This window comes from Rattus rattus, chromosome 1 (assembly GCF_011064425.1).
Source record: "Rattus rattus isolate New Zealand chromosome 1, Rrattus_CSIRO_v1, whole genome shotgun sequence".
In the NCBI taxonomy this organism is placed as follows: domain Eukaryota; kingdom Metazoa; phylum Chordata; class Mammalia; order Rodentia; family Muridae; genus Rattus; species Rattus rattus.
The window spans coordinates 25,205,592-25,225,006 of NC_046154.1; the positions used below are offsets into that span (position 1 = coordinate 25,205,592).

The 19,415-nt window shown below is 56.8% G+C and overlaps 1 protein-coding gene across 1 annotated transcript in view; it reads right to left on the reverse strand.

Annotated features, from left to right (window-relative positions):
- Ahdc1 (AT-hook DNA binding motif containing 1) overlaps positions 1-18,336 on the reverse strand; it is a 64,928-nt gene extending 46,592 nt beyond the window's left edge. The window contains 2 exon segments of the mRNA XM_032896644.1: positions 17,801-17,898; positions 18,130-18,336. The gene's annotated coding sequence lies outside the window, so the exon portion shown is untranslated.
- Positions 18,337-19,415: the final 1,079 nt, after the last annotated feature.

Here is a 19,415-nt window from a genome sequence, read left to right on the forward strand (position 1 = left end):
CTCATCCACTGTGGACTCTGCTGCTGTCCCACATCTTCCCAAGCCAGTGGTCCTGGCCTCATCCTTCTGCCAACTTCTAAGAGGTCTCCAACTGTTAACCCTTTCCACCTGAGAAAGGTGACTGCCTGAATCCAGGCCTTCCTTCTCTTAGTTGCTATGCGACCTCAGGCAAGTCACTTGGCCCTCTCAGAAGCCTCACTTTCTTCATGCTGACCAACTCGGGTAATCCTGTCCCCTATCACTGATAAGGGACTGAGGTCATATCCACAGATGTGTCACAGGAGCTTGGTCATGCTGGAAATCTAGAGGTCTGGCCGTACATTGAGTATGTCATCTGACCACCAGGTAGGGCGGATAGCTATTAGTAAAAACTGACATCCTCCTGCCTCGAAAGTTCTCCAACAGCCTCAAAATACCACCCAAAGCATGTTCCCTCTTACAACCCCATGGACCCGGGGTTGGGGATTTAGCTCAGTGGTAGAGCGGTTGTCTAGGAAGCGCAAGGCCCTGGGTTCGGTCCCCAGCTCCAAAAAAAAAAAAAAAAAAAGAACCAAAAAAAAAAAAACAACCCCATGGACCCGAAACTGTGTATTGAAGAATACAGGCAGGTTCAACTTAGGCTTCTCAGGGTCACAGAACTATGCTTATACTCCATGCCAGTCTGGAAGGGAAAGGGGTTGGGAGAGCCCCCCCTGGGGAAGAAGCAGGGGCCATGGAGGACACCCTGAGATAGGAAAGGTAAACGGGGAGACCTGTTCCCCAGAGCCCCTCTTTTCCCCAAAGCTAACCCAGTTATCACCTGGCCAGGCCTTCTACCCCTCTGAAAGGCAAGAAGAACCAGTGGCAGCAAGTTAGAATAAGAGATTAACTCCGTTAATTAATTAAAATAAACAGCAAATTAAATACAGTAAAATTAAAATAGCACAGGAAATTAATTCTCCCAGCCCCACCTCACAGGTGAGAGGCTCAAAGGGCCCCTCACAGCCTGGATCCAGGGCAGCTGAGGGGGGGTGTGTGTAACGTACCACTTGCCTTACACTACTACAACCCCATCCCTAAAGATCACAGCAGAGCATACCTCCCCAAGACAGTCACCTGCCTCTTTGCCCCAAGAGGATTCCTGACCCTTGCTCCTCGGCCAGTGGAAGGAAGGGTCTTCACACAGCCCAGGTCAGAGATTAGACAACTGTGTCCTCCTGGGCACATGGCCCTTGCCCTATATCCACTGCCAGTCAAGTTAGAGCAGGGTGCAAGAGGGACCAACATAGGCCCTCTCTTTTGGGTCCTCTGTAGGGCTTGGAGTCAGATTACAGGAAGTCCTTTGTCTTTTGTGCTGGGCCCTGGCCTCTCTTCAAGGTGCCTAAAATCCCTCCTGGAGACCCCTCGCTCACTTTCCTGCCACTGAACACCCAGAGAAAGCACTACTGAGAACCCGGGCCAAAGATGTTCACTCCAGTTGGCTAGCCCAACCCTTATGATGCCAGTTTCCTCCCACACAAGATAACAGCTTACCTCACAGATGGGGAAACTGAGGCCAGGGCAAGCATGCGGTGGGCCCGAAGCTGACTCTCAGTGGCCACATTTCATGTTACCTTAGAGTCTGAGTGAAGTCCAGCTCCACACTGACTGACCCCTCTCCTCTCCAGTCCCAAGCCACAACTCCATCACCTTGTGGCCTACCCAACGGTGGATGAAGGACACCCCATTCTTAGTTCCTGCCCTCTGGCATTTGATGACAGATAATGAATGGTTCTACCTGGAGCTCCTCCTCCAACCCTGGCCTGCTCTGATTCTACCAGTTCACCCCTCGCTCCATAGGCCACTCAGGGTCCTGACCCTTGCCTCCTTTAAGCAATCAGGATGCTCCACCTGCCAGGGCACTTTCTACCATCTGCTTGATAACGTTATCAGTGGCGCTGCCCCAGCACCTGGCATGGTACCCAGCACTCAGTAGGTGCTGAGTGGATCTCCACTGATGCCCTCCATCACATCCAGCTGATATCTGACTGGACTATTGACTGGCTATCTACAAGCCCAGCACGAGGTCCCCTTTTCGCAGGACAGCCCCTGCTTGGAGAAGCCTCACAGCGCTGATCCTTGTCTATAGGCGAGCTTCCATGTCTATGCTACAGGCTTCTACGTGAGACCAGGAGCAATTCCCGCCTGTACTGCTCCAACCTCCCAGTCCCGGGCAGCCCGTGATCCCAGGGAGCTGAAGCAACACGGCAGGTTCCTGGGCTATTCAGTGAATTCTGGCCCAGCCTGAATTACAGGGGGAGACCTTATCTGAGAACAAGATGGCCAGGTCTCCTAGCACTCCAGAGGCAGAGGCAGGCGCTCTGTGAGTTCCAGGCCAGCCAGGACTATACAGCGACACCCTGTCTAAAAAAACATCCAGAGGTTCATCTACAGACAAGGATCAGTGTGCTTCCAGGTTCAGAGCTCTGAGGCCTCTCTGAGCAAGGGCCATCATGTGACCAAACAGAACCAAACTTTCCCAGCTCCTTGCCTCCATTCTGCCCCAATCCAGATCCCGAAGCTAAAAGCTTTGTCTGTTCTTGTGGCTCACTGGACAAAATCTCCACTCTCTGAGCCGGGCGGCCATTGGGTGTCACCTGGATTCTGCCCTCTCTGAAGCTCTCCGAATTGTATGACACCCCCTCAGCACCTCCCTTAAGGCTCTGTACACTCTGTTCCCTCTAGCTGGACCGCTCCTCCACAGCACTCCTGTTAGGCCTTCACACATATCCCCCAATAGCCAAGATCAAGGCTTACCTTCCAGTCTAGTAGAAAGAGAGAGAAGCAACAAATTGCTAGGTTGGTCACAAAACTCGGAACAAGAAGAGCCTAGGCCTGTCTCTGTCACCAGCCTCCATGGGCCCATCAACAGTGTTCAAGCAGTATGCGGTATGTGTCAAGCGAATGAGTGCTCCCATACACTTGTTGACTAAACAGAAAAAAGACAAAAGAATACAAGGCCGCAGTACACAGTATGCAGGGCCGGAGGTGGAGGAGAGACTGAGGCTAGGAAGGCCAAGGACGGCGTGAGGAGAAGTGACAAAAGCCACGAGGGCCTAATCTACAGCAGGGCTCCACTCCTGGCAGCGGGGAGTATTTGTGGGAGACAGAGGAAGGAATGTAACGAGAGAGGCTCAGGAAGTGTGTGTGTGTGTGTGTGTGTGTGTGTGTGTGTGTGTGTGTGTGTGCACGCATGTGTAAGAGGTGACAATACACGCGTGTTGCATTCTGTGAATTAACCTGTGTAAGAAGGCAAGGAGGTACTGGGGGGGGGGGAAGCGCTATGCAAGGAAGCCATAGGGACTGTGGGCCTGCAAAGGCATCTAAGTGAGGAAAACTATGTATGTGTGCCTACAATCCACACAGAGAGGATGCTGTCTGTACCTGACTGGAGTTGCTCGTGTCTACAGGAAGGAGGAATGACTGACGAAGACAGGGGAGGAGGAACACGACTGAGGGGGTGAGACTGCAAGGGGGACTGTTGTAAGACTGCACGGGAGAAGATGGTGTCCCTGTGAGTGTGAACAATGCAGAAGTTTGAGAGGTGCCAGGGCTTCTGCGGAGGGTGTGGCTGGGGTGGCCTCTGCCACAGGCTTAGTGCCAGAAGTGGGGGGCCAAAGGTTGGGGGCTCTCCTGGAGCAGAAGATTCCTCAGAGCCTCTCAGGTGCCAGATCACTATGTTCCTCGGCAGGGAGGCTGAGAAAGAGGCCCAGATGTGCGAGTGCCTCCACATCTGTCCACAGCAAAACCTCTGGGCATTTATTTGTCTTTGTCTATGTCCGGGGTGTGCACGCCTGTGCTTGTGTGAGCCCTGCCAGCCATGTGTCTGCGCTTGTCTTTGTCTGTGTGTATCCAGGGCCTTTGTCTGAGAGTGTGGCTGTGGGTCTGTGCCTGTCTGGGTGGCAGTGTCTGGTTTTGTGTGTCGAAGTTTATCTGTGTCTATGGGTTACCGTGTGTCCTTGCTTGTGCGTGTTTAAGGGCTGCATGCAACAGACCTCTTGAACTGCTTGTTTGTATCTGTAGAGCTGGGTGGCCTTCCTCTGAGGACTCACTACTTTGAAGCTTTGGGTCTTGAGGCTTTGGTGTATCTGAGAGGGTGCTAGTGTGCCAGCCGTGCTATGGGTTGTATGCAGATAGCAATGCTTGTTTGTGACACTGTGGATGTGTGTGTGTGTGTGTGTGTGTGTGTGTGTGTGTGTGTGTGTGTGTGTGTGTTGGGGGTGTGGGGTTTGTCACAGACTGGTGAGCAAGTTAATCTCAGACTCCGTGACACGTGGAATAAAATCACGCTCCCATAATGGGATCATTCGTCTTCCTGTCCAAAGAGAGAACCAACTCTTCACCCTCCACCCTGGGGGAGCCAGTGGGGCCAGGGCCAGCCCCCAGCCCCCACTCAGTCCCCTTCTGGCCCTTGGCACCCTACCCCCACCCCCTCCCCTGCTGCAACAGGCTCATTCGGCCTCCGGAGTGCTCTGGTGCCCACTGTGGACTGGGCAGGGCTGCAGGACATGTGACTGAACCTTAGAGGCCTGTCCTGGGCCCCCCAGCCCCACCCACTGCCAAGGAGGGCTCTGCCCCAGATGGGAGAGGGGGGGTACAGGAAGGAATCTTTGGGCCCCTCCTCCTCCCCCCGGAGGGGAGGGATGAGCTGCAGGCCCAGCCGGGATTTTCCATCTCTCAGCAACAAGATTCCTGGTGAGCAGGCTGCGGGGTTTGGCAGGGCGCCTGCTGGAGACCCGCCTTCACCCGCCAGGACGCCTGGGTCCCCAAGGCCCAGCAGCAACGGGTTCCCTGGGGAGCTGAGAGGGCCTCAGCACTGCAGCCTACAGTTGCCTGGGCCTGTGGGAAAGCCAGACCCCATGCCTTCCAACCAAAGATGGCTCCCCAGCCCCCACCCCCCAGGCAAACCACCACCCTTCCTCTGGCCTCCTTGAAGCCTGCTTTCCCAGGCGGGCTACCAAGCACCGCCCTAGCCTGACCTCAGCACACACCCTGCTTGGGTTCTAGGGCTCACCTCCAGGTCTCGGGGCCTGCAGGACAGGGTTATGCTTCTCTTCTCAAGACTGGGGGAGGGAGGGATTCTCAGACTAAGACTCTGAGTGTTGCATCTGTGAAATCCTCTTGGTCTCAGCTCTTCCGGACTGAGCTGAGAGCTACCAGCTGGGGAAACTGAGGGAAGGACGCCTTCTGCACTCCCTACCCACCACAAGGCGCCCGAGGCCTCTTCATTTTGCCCAGCCACAGTGCTGCCTCCCTGTCTTTCCCGTGAGTGTGATGTCAGAGGGGTAAGCTTTCCTCAGAGGTGGAAGTGAATGGGCAGGTGGGCTCTCGACTCCCAGCAACACGGGATGAGCAGCCGGAGAGCAGGTTTGGTAAGAGATTAAGGTTGAAGAGGAACCAGAGGCTCCAAGATTTATGAGGTTCATTCTTCTCCCTCAAATTCCCCTCAAAGTCCCCCAGTCCCAGCCTGGTCCCTCCAGGGTTGTGCTGTGGCCCCAGGCCAATGTCAAGGCCCCAACCCATCCATCAGCTTGTTGCCAGGGAGTTTCCACCCCAACGGGTACCAAAGGGAGGGGCTTAACTGACACTAGGGACTCAGATGGATGGGAGGGGGCATGGCCCTAAAGAATTGGCCAACAATCCTGCACCCTCCCAAGAGCTGGGGGGCTCCAAGCCTCTAGGGAAAAAACTAGGCTGCTGGGCTGCTGGGTGGGACCCAAGAGGCGGTGCCTCCCAGCTCCACTGCCACGCTAAGCCGCACCCTTTCAACAGACCTGAAGGCCTGGGATCCTGAGAGGCCCTACAGCTCATTGGGGTGTGTGACTTTAGGTGGCTTCTATTCCCCTCTGGGCCCCACCACACATTACAGGAAGTGGCTCTGAGAGACCAGGTATTCTCCATTCAGATCAGCCCCTTCAACACTTAGCACTTCCCTCTCTCCAGGGTGAGGGAGTCAACAGAGTCTGGACCCCATGTGGTGAGATGGCCGGTAACTAGCAGAAAGAGACTGAAGTCACCCAGTTATGTTTGAAAACAAAACAACAACAACAACAACGAAAACCCGACAATTATTCTCCCTTCTGTGTCTATTTTGTGGATCAATGAAACTGAGACTCTGGGAGAGGGGGGCGGTGTGTGTGCACACGGCTTGGACATTACCGATTACTGTGGTTTAGAGGACAAGCTTCCGGGGGCCCAAATTAAAGCCCCAGATGTACCCCTAACTTGTGTGAATTCCCATACGTTCTCTCAGCCTCAGACTTTGCATCTGTAAAATGGGGCTGCAGGGCCTCCCTCACAGGACTGCTGAGTCCAGCCTAGTAAAGGCAGGCAAAGGGCTTGGCACAGTGCCTGACACACAGTGAGTGCCTGAACAGTGGCTGCTCTCATAACTGTGCCCTAGTACTATATTAACATTCCAAGTGGCCAGAGGTGAAAGCAAGGAGGGATCTGGATGTGACTGGAGGATGAAACCAACCTTCTTAAGCCAGGTTGGGACCCTCAGAGTCTCAGCCCAGGAGGGCCAGCCAAATTCCTGGAAGCCCCTCAGCTGTCTCCCTTATTCGTTAAGGGCTTCTCATTAGTGAGCCCGGGCACCTGCCCCTCCATGCGTAATAAGCCTCATTAGTATCTTAGCCCCAAGCTCTGAGCCCAGAGTCTATATGTGTGCACACGCATGAGGGTAGGGGGGCCGCAACAGGCCACCAGCCAGGAGACGGCATCCTCGCCAACCACACCCCCTGCCTGTCATCCACAGAGCCCGTCACCACCCAGCTTGTCACCTGCCTGCCTCACACCCGCACCACCTGTCACCCACCCAGGCTTGTCACCCACCCAGCCCATCACCTGCACCACCTGTCACCCACCCAGCCTGTCACTGAAGCCGCCTGACAGGCATCTAGGTGGGGGACAGGAGATGGGAAGAGAAGCCCACAGAGGTGTAGAGCTGGGGGCCCCAGAGACCCTGTGGGACCCCCACTTCTGCTCGGCATCCTGCAGTATCGCCATGGCAACCTCTCAGCCGCAACCACTTTCCCAAACATCCCCCGCCTGCCCCCCCCCCAGGCCCTGCTCTTAGCTGAGCTGAGGCTCAGAAGAGCCTGAGTGACAGGAGAATGGGGCGGGAAGGAGGGCGTTCATCTGCTGGCTGGCCTTGACCATCCTCTCTGCCTTTGGACTCGGTTACTCCATCTGAAAAATGGAGGGGCCAGAAGGTGAGGCCTTTGGAGAGCAGGCCATCCCTTCCCCAGACTGGATTGGCTAAGCTGACTGCCAGTTAGCCTGTGAAAGCTGGGAGGTGGGACAAAAGGACGAGGGGGTTTCTGGGCTATTCCATACTCCTTAGCCAAGGTCCCAATCCAGAGTGGCTAGGCCGCTGACTCAGGCTCACACAGCAGGAAAGAAGCAGGCTGGAGGGGAGAGGGGCTCTGCCACAGGATTGCTAGCTAGAGGTACCACACTGTGTGACCCAAGGTGACTAGGGGCAGGCTTGGCTCCTACCGCTGAGCTGCATTATTAATGAGACTCTAAGGTGGGAGTAGAGCAGCTGTGACATTGGTCCTCAAGGGGCTCATGCCATGCATGGTGGGTGGGACGGTGAAGACCCGATGCCTCCTCAGGAAGGGCTTGAAGAGTCCCTGGTTCCTTTCAGGGCTGGCTGGGGCAGGGGCTGCAGTGGCCGAGGGGCAATAGCCTGTCCTCTTTCAGAACACCGCCCCCCCACCCCATTCCTCTCCACTCCTCCAGGCAGGCAGCGATAGGATTACTTCTGCTTGACTGCCCGCTCCACGGGGTTCCGAGACCCTCCTGCCTGCAGCAATCTTTAAAATTCCTCCAGCCCAACCTCTCTCCCTTTCTCCCCGCAGTGATTGCTCCAGAGTCTACCGCAGTGTACCTACTGCTGCCGCCACCACCAGCACCAAGCAAGCAGGGGCCCAGGTCCCTTGTGCCAAGGACAAAGACAGGCCCATCCTCATGGTGTAACCACACATCCCTCAGACCCTCTCTCCCTTGGGACTGACCGATCCCACAGACCACCGTTCCAGCTAGGGGCAGGCATACCGGCTGTACCAAGGCGGATGGGTACTGTGTACGAGCATACCTGGTAACCGTGGAAGTGCCCGCCTGTGTCTGGAGTGCCAGAGCCTGGCTGCCCCATCTCACTAAGACTCCCTTTTCTGTCTCACCAATCCCTGGGTGGGCAGACAGCTGGGTCAAGCTGGTGCCTGTGACTCCCAAGGGCACAAAGGCAGGAGGAGATGGGCCCTCTCAATTTTTTAAGGCCCTAATATAGGCTGCAACCTTGGACTTGCTAAACTGGGACCCAGGCAATATTTTGGGTGCCCCCTCCACAGCAATATAGCTGCTTCCTCTTTTAGAACTTGGGGGTCAGGGAAGTCCTCTATCAGCCTTCTCTAAGCAAGAGATACCAGAGACCCTCAGGAGAGAAGTGAGTTTGGGGGTGGGGGTGGACGCTGTAATACCCATACCCCCACCCCAGTCTCTCCATCCTTAAAGCAGGCAGAAGCAGCTCGGGCTCTAAATCTCTCCCCTCTCGCTGCCCTCTGAGGCGGATTCTGTGCATCTGTAATTAGGGGGTGGAACAGATGGTGGAGATTCCGTTTAAAATCTCGCATCTAGTAAAGTAACCTTCACTGTCGGAACTAACTCCCAGGGAGACCGAGCCCCACAGCCTAGATCTGTAGGGGCTCATCAGGCCTGCACTCTCCCCCTCCCCCTCCCAAAGCCCCGTCCCTCTCAGGTATGGGTGGGGGAATCTGGCAGGGTTGAGAAGTGGGAGTAACTTCCCCTACCCCGGACATGCATGCCAGAGCCCAGGCAAAGCTAGGTACTCAGAGAGTTCTTGGCTGAGAGTCCAGGGTGACCAGGTGCCAAGTGGCTCTGCCTATTCCCAAAAGGGGCTCAACCCTCCAAGCTTAGGCCAGTGTGTCCACAGCCCAGGATCTGGGGGGCAGCTTTGAACCAGATGTCCAGCCTCACTGTCCAGGAATGAAAGGCCTCGGGCAGTGAGGGGTGGAGATGGCTCCCCAGGCAGAGGAGGCTCTGGGAAGTGGAGGAGGCTTGGGCAGTAGACACAGCAGTGCGTGTGAAAAGGCTGTCTCGGGGTAAGGAGCTGGGTGGGGGAGGGTGTGCTGGAATGTGTGGCTGGTGGGAGTGAGGGCTGCCTAAGAAACGAGGCTAAGGCGGGGTGTGTGACAGGGTATCATGGGGTGCCGGGGAAGCTCAAAGGGGCGAATGGGTCAGGGCGGCGACTAGGCAAGGCTGTGCATGTTATAGACAAGCAGAATGTGTCTGCAGAAAGGTGTAGGAGTGTCCGTGTGCCTTTCCAGAGCTAGGGGCGCTGCTAGGGATCTGGAAGGGGAAGAATGGGAACCTGTGAGGAACGTCAATGCTTGCACATGCATGCATGCTACGGAAGGTACTAGAAGCTATGAGGACATTTGGAGTTACCCGAGAGCTGAGGCTTTGTCTGTAAATGAGAGAAATGTGGATATGAGGAGCTTTTGGGGTGTGTGTGTGTGTGTGTGTGTGTGTGTGAGTGTGTGTGTGTGTGTGTGTGTGTGTGTGTACATGCACACCGGGGAGGGGTGTTTGAGAAGGTGTAGGGATTCCTGCCTATCTATAGGCTGCCAAAATTTAGCTAAGGGTAAAGGTGTGTGTAAGGGAGATGTTGGATGCGAAATCTGTGCACAAGAAGGCATGGGGGCTGCAGGCAGGTCTTGGGTATACTGACCAAGTGTTGAGGTTGAAGAAGGTTCTGATGTTCTCGAGGATGTGTTAGAAGCTGTGTGTGTTGGGGTGTCTGGGAGTCATAAAAATCAGGGTTTGGTTGTGTGCTGGAACTGCGCTGTGTTTGGAAAGAAGATGTAGCAATACAGTGACTTGAACTGGGTATGGATGCGGGCGGAGGTGTCAGGGCGGAAGTGGGGCTGAGACTCTGAGAATGTTGCAGGAGCTCCTGTTTTGAGGTAAGGAGATTGAGTGTATCTGAGGAGTTGCCTTAGAACTATGTACAGGGAGGGCAAGTACTGGTCCCTGGTATCAGAGATATGAGGTTTATGTGCTGCACGAGAGGGAGGGTAGCAGGATTAGAATGAGGTTCCTGGTGTTTGAGGAGGTGTTCCGGTACGAGGGTAGCTGTGTGGTGTTTGCATTTGGGGGTGTGTGGACTATGTGCACGTGAGACAGTTGGCTATCAAAGAGCTGCTGGTGTTGGGTGGCTGTGTGTAGAAGTGTTGGGGCTGTGTGCTCGTAGGTACATTCAGCTGAGATCTGGAGCTGTTAGAGCTGTAAGCATACACTAGGGGGCTTGTATATTTTAGATGTAGTGGAGGCTACAGTTAGAGGTCCTGTGCTTGGAGGACTATTGGGGAACAGTATGTTAAGGGGAAGGGGATAGGCTTCTAAGAAGATGAAAGGCAGAGTCCTAGTCTCTGGGGCCCACCTGGGGACTGCACCCCCCACCCCAGAAACTCCCTGCTTTGGGGTATCTGTACTAGGACCACAATGTCCATCTGTCCCCACCTGCGCCTCAGCTCCGGGAACAGAGCTACCTCCTCGATCCTTGGGGAGCAGCAGTGACTGTTAGCCTACCCATCTGCCTTCAGATGGTCCAAGCAGAAGCCTCCACCAAGCTGCCTGGAGGGCGTCACTACGTTTAAAGAGGCGCGGGCTGCGGCTGGGGAGAACTACACAGAAACAGTCCTCATGGAGGCTCCTTTGAAAGCCACTGCCACCAGGCAAGAGGAAACAGGAGGACAGGATAGGCATGTCTGTCCTTGGGCTGCCTGTGTGGGTCAGTGGCCAGCTGCAAACCCCCTGGTAGCCTCTGTCATGTTTTTAGCCTGATTGTCTCCATTCAGGTAGTACCAAGGCCTTGGAAAACAAGCACCCATCCAAGTCGGGACAGCAGGCACACACTGGTACCTGCGGCTATACCCTCAGCTATGCACACCCCTAAGTCCAGACAGGCACCCACATCCTTCCACATACAATGTGCACCACGGCACCATTCTGTGTGCAGCTCATCCTTGGGCCCCCGGACTTTTATGTATATATGCACACTGCCATCGAGCTACTTGTCTCTGTAAAACCCGGGACAGCCGCGCACTACCTTGTCAAGGCAACCTGAAGTCAAGGTTTCTTCTTTCTTTCTCTGACGATACTGGAGATTGAACCCCAGATTCGATTCGTGCATTCTAGGAAAACCCCACACCCAACCCCCGTCACATATGGCCCCAGCCCCTCTCTGCACACCCTTGCCTCGTAAACATGCATCCACATTGATAACTACACAGTAGTTTCTTACACACACACACACACACACACACACACACACACCATCACATACACACCGTCATACCCATGGCCCCTCTCACACATGCTCAGCCTTTCTCACATACTCCATGACAGACAACAGGTTTGCATACCCACGCACCCTTACCAGGTAACTCCTTCCCACTCCCCAATCCTCCAGACCGCATTTGTGTCCAGGTTAGCCCCGGCCTTCCCCGCTGCCTACCCACTGAACAGGTAGATCCTCTACCAGCTGGGTCAGAACCGGGCCCCTCGGTGCTCAGGTATGACTCTGACTGTGTTAGAGTTTGGGCTGTGATAGCACATCCTGAGACCTGTCACTGCCCGGATGGCTAAGGAGGCACAGGCATGTAACCTGTTACATGGCAAGAAATCACAAAATATGTACAGGTGGGAGCCTCAGGGATTCATTTACACAAAGGAGACATCCTTGGGTGAGTTAGTGAGCAAGAAGGGGTCTCTGCTGAGAGACAGGAGAGCCATACATTCTGTGTGGGAATGGGGGTCGGGAGAGCATCAGCAGTCCCCCTCCCCAACAGAAGAGCAGAGAGGAAGGGGCTGCTCGAGGCTTCGCTCGCTTCCTTGCCCTGACCTCCTTTAGCAGCTGGAAACTGAGCTGGGGGTGGAAGGAATGGAGACTTGGCTGGCCTGGGGGTTTGGGAAGGGACGAGGCAGAAAACACCTTCCAGATTCTCATCAAATTCCTGTTTGTGGTTTGTAGCCTCCAGTCAGTCAGTCAGAGTCAGTCTCTGTCTCTCTCTCTCTGTCTCTCTCTCTCTGTCTCTCTCTCTCTGTCTCTCTCTCCTCTCTCGCCCCCAGGGTTTCCCCCTTTCTTTATCTCTTCCTGTTTCTCAGTCTTTCCCCATCTTTCTCTGTGCTTACCCCATCTCTGTCTCTCCTCTGCCTTTCTGTTTTCCCGACGCCTCTCCCTGCCGGCACCTCTGTCTGTCTGTGTCTCCCTGTCCCAGTTCATCTGTCTGTCTCTCTCAGTTCGTCTGTGCGTGGGTGTCTCTGTCCATCTGTTCTACCACCCATCTGTCTGTGTTAGTCCTTCTATAAGGTGCCCACTCTCTCTCTCTCTCTCTCTTAACCTCCTCCAGGTCAGCAAAGGCCTCTCCTGGCTCAGGAGGTGGGGAAGGAGAGAGAGAGAGACCAGCTTCTGGTTTCAGCAGCATCTGGACTAGATGGGGGACTTGAGGCCTGCCAGCTGCAGAAGCCGCCCCTCCCCTCAGCTTCCAGGCCAAGGGTCCCAGAGCAGAAAAAAGATAGCTGGGCTTTACCTGCAGCTGAGTTCATACAGGGCTAGGCAGGGGTCTCGCTTCACCCTCATATCCCTACTCTCCCCTAAACCCACCATCCTTAAGACCCAGGCAATGGAAGACACACAGGGACCCTGGGAGAGGCTAGGCCTTAAGGGAAGGAGGGGCTGGGAGCCAGGGCTTCCTGTCAGCTGGGCAGGAGGGGCTCTTTCCCTCCTCCTTTCCAGGCAGTCTCTGGGGACCTCTTCCTTCTCTGGTCCTAGCTGCAGGCACTAGGGTTATCCTGGCAGTTCCTGTCAGCTCCATGAGGCTGTTCCTACCTCCTGTCTGCCTGCAGGGATATGGGGTGGGAGGGTCACACTAGTGTCTCCCCAGAAACAGCAGAGGCTGGTTTGGGCTATGTGTGGCACTGGTTCAGTGTAGGCACTGGCCATTCGGAGAAGCACAAAGCAATGTATCTACCACCTACCAAACCAGCATCTACTCCTCCATACACACACACATACACAGTATCTTAGTGCCCCTGCCCACTCAGGAGCCCCTACTGCAGTGGCACGCACCCAGAGATCTGCTGCCTACCTTGCACTCCCAGCAGGCTCCAACAGTGCCCCAGCACCCAGCCTTCCTCTTAAGAGCATACCTCCCAACATCCTTCCAGGCTGCTGTGTTCCCTCCACCCCCCTCTCCCAACAGTTCACAGTTCAAGTCCCACAACTGACAGAGAAAATGGGGCCGAAGAGGAAGCCATGGGAGGACACTATCATCCTCCTGGGACCCTGGGGTCAGAGCAACAATGAGACTCATCAGAGAAGGAGTTGCAGAAGGGACAGAATATAGCTCCTTCCTGACCCACCTCAGGCAAAGTCCATATTGGCTTTACCCTGTAGTGCCACTGGGCTGGGGCCAGGGGCTGGCTGCCTCCCTCCACGGCTCTCCTTGCCCCTGGCTGGGCTCTTTCTCGCTCCCCCTTCAGAGCAGCTCTCCCTGCCCTCTCCCTCCAAGCTCTGGCTCTTAAGTCCTCAGCTCTTGGAAGCCTGACTCACTGTTTCCCCTCTTCTCTCCCCTCCCTCCCTCACTCTCCTGGCAGCAGTGCCTCCCCCTCCCCTGAGGAGGGCTCTGGCCACAAGGGTGCCTGCCTGCTCTTCTCCAATGGGCTCCAGCCCCTCTCTGTGCCAAGGAGGCCCCCTGCAGCTGATCTACTTCTCCAGCTACAGAGAGGTAGGATACCAGAGCAGGAGTCCCAGGCTGGCCTTGCCACAGTATCTGTGACTCTGGGCAAGTGGCTCCTCCTCACTAGATCTGCATTCCTCTGTCAAGCAGAAGGGGAGGGGGATATCTCAATGGATGATGACAGACACCTTTGGGGTGCTAAAGTCCCCCACTTTTATAACGTGGGTGTTTCCTAGCACAGGGTGCCTGCCAACCTGTGGAGTAACCCACCTAGCCCAGGCCCCGCCCACAGGTCCCAAGGACTCTGTTCAGCTCCCAGACACCTGAGGGCAGAGAGGGAAGGCTGCTCTGATGCTAGAAGTCAAGACCCCTGGAATCCCCCTCCCTCCCTCCCTCCCTCATTCTATCGGATTCTTCCCTCTTCTCTTTCCCACCTGTCCCCCTATTTCCCAGAGACATTTGCACTTTTCTTTCTATAGTTCACCCGCAAGCCAATCCTAGCCCTCAGTCATGGCAGCATGGCCCGCAGTGCCTCCCAGAGTCTGGATACAGGATAGAGGCAGTGGGAGGAGCCCAGGCCCTCGGAGGTTCCTAGGGTCCACCACTGAGCCATGAAAGAGACCCTGGCATTCCTTGCCTAGTTTCTCTCTCACTCTCTTCAATAGGTTTGGCCTCTATCTTTCCCACTCCTCAGCAGCATGTGGCTACCTGGGTCTCCTCCCCCCACCCTACTCTGTGTGTGTGTGTGTGTGTGTGTGTGTGTGTGTGTGTGTGTGTGTGTGTGTGTGTGAGCATCTGCTGGCATTAGCAACAATGTTACCCTTGCTTCATCTAGCAGTCGCTAACTCCACCACACCTAGGCTTTGCCCCTTCTCTCTGTCCCAAGAGATCCCAGCCACCAGAGATAGAGCTTGGCTCCATCCCATAATAGTGCATCTGCTTGACCTCACCCAGCCAGACCAGAAGGGCCAGGGCATCTGGTACACAGGCACGGCACCCCTTGGTCTTGGGAGACTGGCAGAAGACAAGGAGCTCGCTCACGCTCTCCACCCCTCTCTTCCCTCCCCCACCGAGAGCAGGCGAGGATACACACACACACACACACACACACACACACACACACACACACACACAGGCTCATAAGTAACCCTGGAGGTGGTACAGAAAGCAAGGAAGGAGAATGACCAAATCCAGGTTTGCTTGGAGGAAAGCCCTGTCCAATGAGGAACAGAGACATGCTTCAGGCTGACATCCCACTGGGGGCTCTACCAGTGCACCCACCAAACTGTCTTCTGTCACGAACAGTCTGCCCCAGTTACAATCAGCTGGAGCCCCCACCCCTTAACATCTTTCAGAATCCAGGTCTAACCTCCCTTCATATATATACCTCTATTTAACTCGGCAAGCAGGAGACCGCTCCCCGACAATAGCTAAGCACACGGCCTGGGGGGAGGGTGTTGCCCCCCCATCACCAAAGGCCCCCATCAGTTAGGCTGGGGAACAATATAAAGTAATCCTGGAAGCCTCACACACTAAAACTGAGAAACTAAACTGTTTACCCACATTACCAGGGGGCGTCAGGGGCTCCCTGACCCCGAGACCTTGTTTCAGACCCCCCCAGCCCAACAACCATAATAAACAGCAAAGTCTTTCTCTATGACAACAGATTTCTCTGAGCCCAACGGCTCCTTCCGTCACTACCTCAGCCATAGATCATATTAAAAACTCACAGAGGGCAACTTAAACACATCACATTTGTTTCTCTCTATATTATTTCAAAAGTAACGGCATTAAAAATGGATTTTAGTACAGAAAATAAATATCAGCACGTGGGCCTGCAGCCCAGGCAGAGAAGAAAGCCCACCAGGGGACTGTCCCTGGGGGCATAGGCACAACTTAGGCACTGGCCGGGGAGGTGACTGAATGGTCAAACTGCACCCTGGAGATGCCTAGGGAGGGGGCAGTGTCTGCCCCACCTGGGCACCTGCTCCGATGCCAAACCAAGTGGGAGATGAGTCACAGGTTTGGGTTGATGCCCATGGTCTCCCAAAGCTCATACCCTCTCTAGTCACTGCCACCTCTAAAGGGTGGGGGCTCTGGGGCCAGAAGTTCACCAGTCTCTGGGGATCCCTCCAGCTATTGACACAGGGGAAATGAATTCAACTTACTATCCCGTTTGATTTTCCATTACAATGAAAATAAATATACATCTGCTCAAAGGAAGACGTTTTAACAAGTGGCATGCATGTGCTACCTCAAGGGTCCCTCCACAGCTGAACACCACAGCCCAGCCTGCCTGCTCCTCCCGTGCTGGGAGGGGGGTGAGCAGACTGGTAATCTTTCACTTACAGCCCTGGCTCGCACAGCCACACACACCGGGCCACACTGAACAGGAACAAGTCAACAATAGAAACACCCCAAATGCCCCTGGCAGGACTCTGCCCAGGCCTGGGCTCCTGCCCCTGCCCTGCCAGCGGCAACAGCAAGAGCGGACAGAATGTGGCCACCCTGACCCGGAGGCAAAGCTTGTCCTCACACCCTGAGCTCAGCCCAGGGAGCTGGGGCCAAGTCCCGCCTGACACCAACTGGTCCAGCGGGAAACGCCTGCCCAGCCAGACAGGCACAGGCCCCCCAAGGGTCCCTCCTTGTGCTCAGGGACCAGGCTGGTGCAGCCCAGCCCTGCCTCCCAGGGTGACGCCTGGGCCCAAATTCAGCTGGCCCTGCCAGTCAAGCACTGGTGCAGAACCGAGGGCACCAGGCTCAGCCCCTCCCAGCCCAGCCCCAGGGCCCCCAAGCTGGGAGGGAGGGGAGACTCCCCACCCCTCCACATCTGGCCCTGGCCCCTAGGGTCTGCGGTAGAGAATTCCCGCCCCCGCTTCTCTCCCTCCTCCTGCTCTCTGCGATCTGTGCCCGCTGCCCGCCTCAGGGACAGCCCCAGCTCCCGCCTCCGGCCAGCAAGGCCCACATCCTTCCTCCCTCAGCTGGCCCCTTCGCCTGGCAGGAGGCTGGGGGGTCAGGCTGCTGGGGAACCCTCCCCCCCAGCTCCCATCAGTCCTCATCCCCAGCCCCCAAACTCTGGGTTGCTGTCCCTTTTCCTGTAGAACAGGAAGCAAGGTTATTTCCTAGTCTCAGAGCCAGCCCCCTGCCCCTTTGGCTCTGCCCAGGGACCCAGACCCAGCCGGGGAAGGCGCCCTCAGCCAGAAAGCAGAGATTCAGCAGCTCACCCCAGCTCCCGACCTAGGGGGCTGACAGCTGTCACTCAGCACCCCACCCCCTGGGGAAGAGGGGGCCGATTCAATCAGAGCCCTAGAGGAAACGTATTGATACACGATTATTTATTTATTTATGCAAAAGTGAGCCGACTTTGTTCGCCAGGTAACCGGGCACGCGGCCCAACCCCTCCGGCCAGGCCGCCCCCAAATCCCTCCTCCGCCCCACACCCCCTCCGGGTCATTAGGTCCCCGCCCCTCAACTCCCAGAGCGCCAACGGAACCTTGGGATTTGGGGGCTGGAGGGGAGGGGCTCCTCCCTCCGCAGTCTCCCCTTTTCCCAGCGCCTATCCTAAAATCCAGCCTTGTTCTCCGCTCCCACGGTCCCCCTACATCCCACCCCCCCACACATTCTCAGCAAGCTGGAGAGCAAATTGCAGTTTTAAATCCAAAGGCGGAGGGAGGGGGAAGGAGGAGGGGGTGCGCGGCAGCGCTGGGCGCGCACCTCGCCCCCGAGCCGGGGGAGCCGCGGGGCGGCCAGGAAACCCGAGAACCCCCCCCCCCCGCCCCCCCTCCCCGTCCACCTCCCCCCCCCCTTCCCGGCGCTGCCTGCCAGGCTTCGAGCCGAGCCCAGCCGAGCCGCGGGCCCCGGTGGAAACAAAGACCGATCGCACCGCGGGCACCGCAGCCACGGGGTCCGGCGGACCGGACTGGGGGCGCTGGGCCCCCCCCACAGTGCGCTGCACAAAAGAGCCTGGCCGGCCGGTCCCCAACGGCGTCTAGAGCTGGGCAGGAGACGCTACTTACCGGAGTGCTGGGCTGCCGGCTCCGTGGGTCCGAGCCAAGCGAGGGGTTTCGGGGGGCGTCTATCTTCCGCCGGCGACAGCAACACGGGCGCCCGGCTGCTGGGAAGAGGAGTCGTAGAGGAGCCCTGAGCCGCCTGCCGTCGCTGACAGCATGGCTTGCGCCTCGGCTCACATTCTCCGCCGCTAACTCCGCTGGACACGGCCCCCCGCTCCCGCGGCGCCCCCCCCACCACGATTACTCCTTCGCTATCTGCGCCCCACTCGCTTCCCCAGCCGCTCACACACTCTCACAGCCCTGGACACCCCCGCCCCAACCCCCCAATTGCAAACCTGGGAGGGAAGGCGCCCCGCGTAGTCCTCCTGCTCCTCCTCCGCCGCCCTTCTCCCTCCCGCTCTGTCTGTCTGTCTGTTTGTCTGCCTGTCTCTATTTCTCGCTCTCTCTGCCTTTCTCTGCTCTCCGAGCTGGGTGGGAAAAGGAAATGAGGACAGAAAGCAGACGCTGGCTTTGGGTGGTGGTAGCTGGATTCCCTCTCTCCCTCCCTCCTCCCTCCTCCCCTCCCTCCTCCTGCCTTCTGCTCTCTCCGCTGCGAGCGAGGCTGAGCGCAGCCTGGCGGGTGGCTCGCTCTGCCCGCCCGCCCGCCTGTCTGTCTGTCTGGTCTGCCTCGCTCGCTCCCTCCCTCCGTCTCTCGCCCTCGCCCTGCCTGCCTGCTTGCCTCTCTCCGTCTCCGCCGCCGCCGCCGCTGCCTCTGCGAGCTCGCCTTACCTTCGCTGCTCACCATCCGGAACCCCAGGGGGGAGCGTGCGCAAAGCACGCCGGGACTTGTAGTCCCCGCTCGGCCGCTCCGCGCGCTGTGCGGGCGGGGCCGCTCCGGGCTGCTCCGACGGCGCGGCCCGGAGCGGACCCTGTGCCGGAGTATCCCTGGCCGGGATGAGTCCCGTTTTATCTAGGACTGCTGATCCTCCTCAAGGGTTAGGAACATTCCCGGCGTTCCGAGGCCCCTACTCGGGGCTCTGGCTGCGCCAAGGTTGCGGGTGGTAGCGCAGGGGCGGGGTCTAAGAATGAAATGAGTGGAATCGGGCATCAGAGGATGAGCCAAAAGAGCTGCGACTTTCTGGGGTGTCCCAAACACGTTGAGAGGGCCCATGGAGAGACGGGAGGACCAACGCTCTCAATTTGGGGACGTTTTTCCTTTAGGAAGAGGCTTCTGGCCAGAAAGCCACTCTGGAAACGCCAGTCTCCTCCGCATTTAGTGGCCCTTCGCCCTAAACTCAGCCCTGGATTTAGTTCTTCCAGCGCCTACTTTTTATTGTCGTCCACTGGAGGCGAGGGCGCAAAAATCCTGGACAATTTATAGATACCATGCCTTCTCCCGAATTCGAACAATTATTTGTGAGCGGAATTCAACAGTTCTCCAGCTCCTGCTGCGGCGTGGGGGCTGGGCGCACTTTCACCTACCTCCTCTTCAGGTCACATCTGTTCTCCAGCCCCTGGCTCTGGGCCCCCTGCCTTGCCTATCCCACAGATGGGAATGTGCGCCTCTGAGGAAGGCTTTGTTACCCCAGGGAGGTGGCTGGACAGCTCTGAAAGAAGGGCCGCGGCTGCCATTTACTGAGCA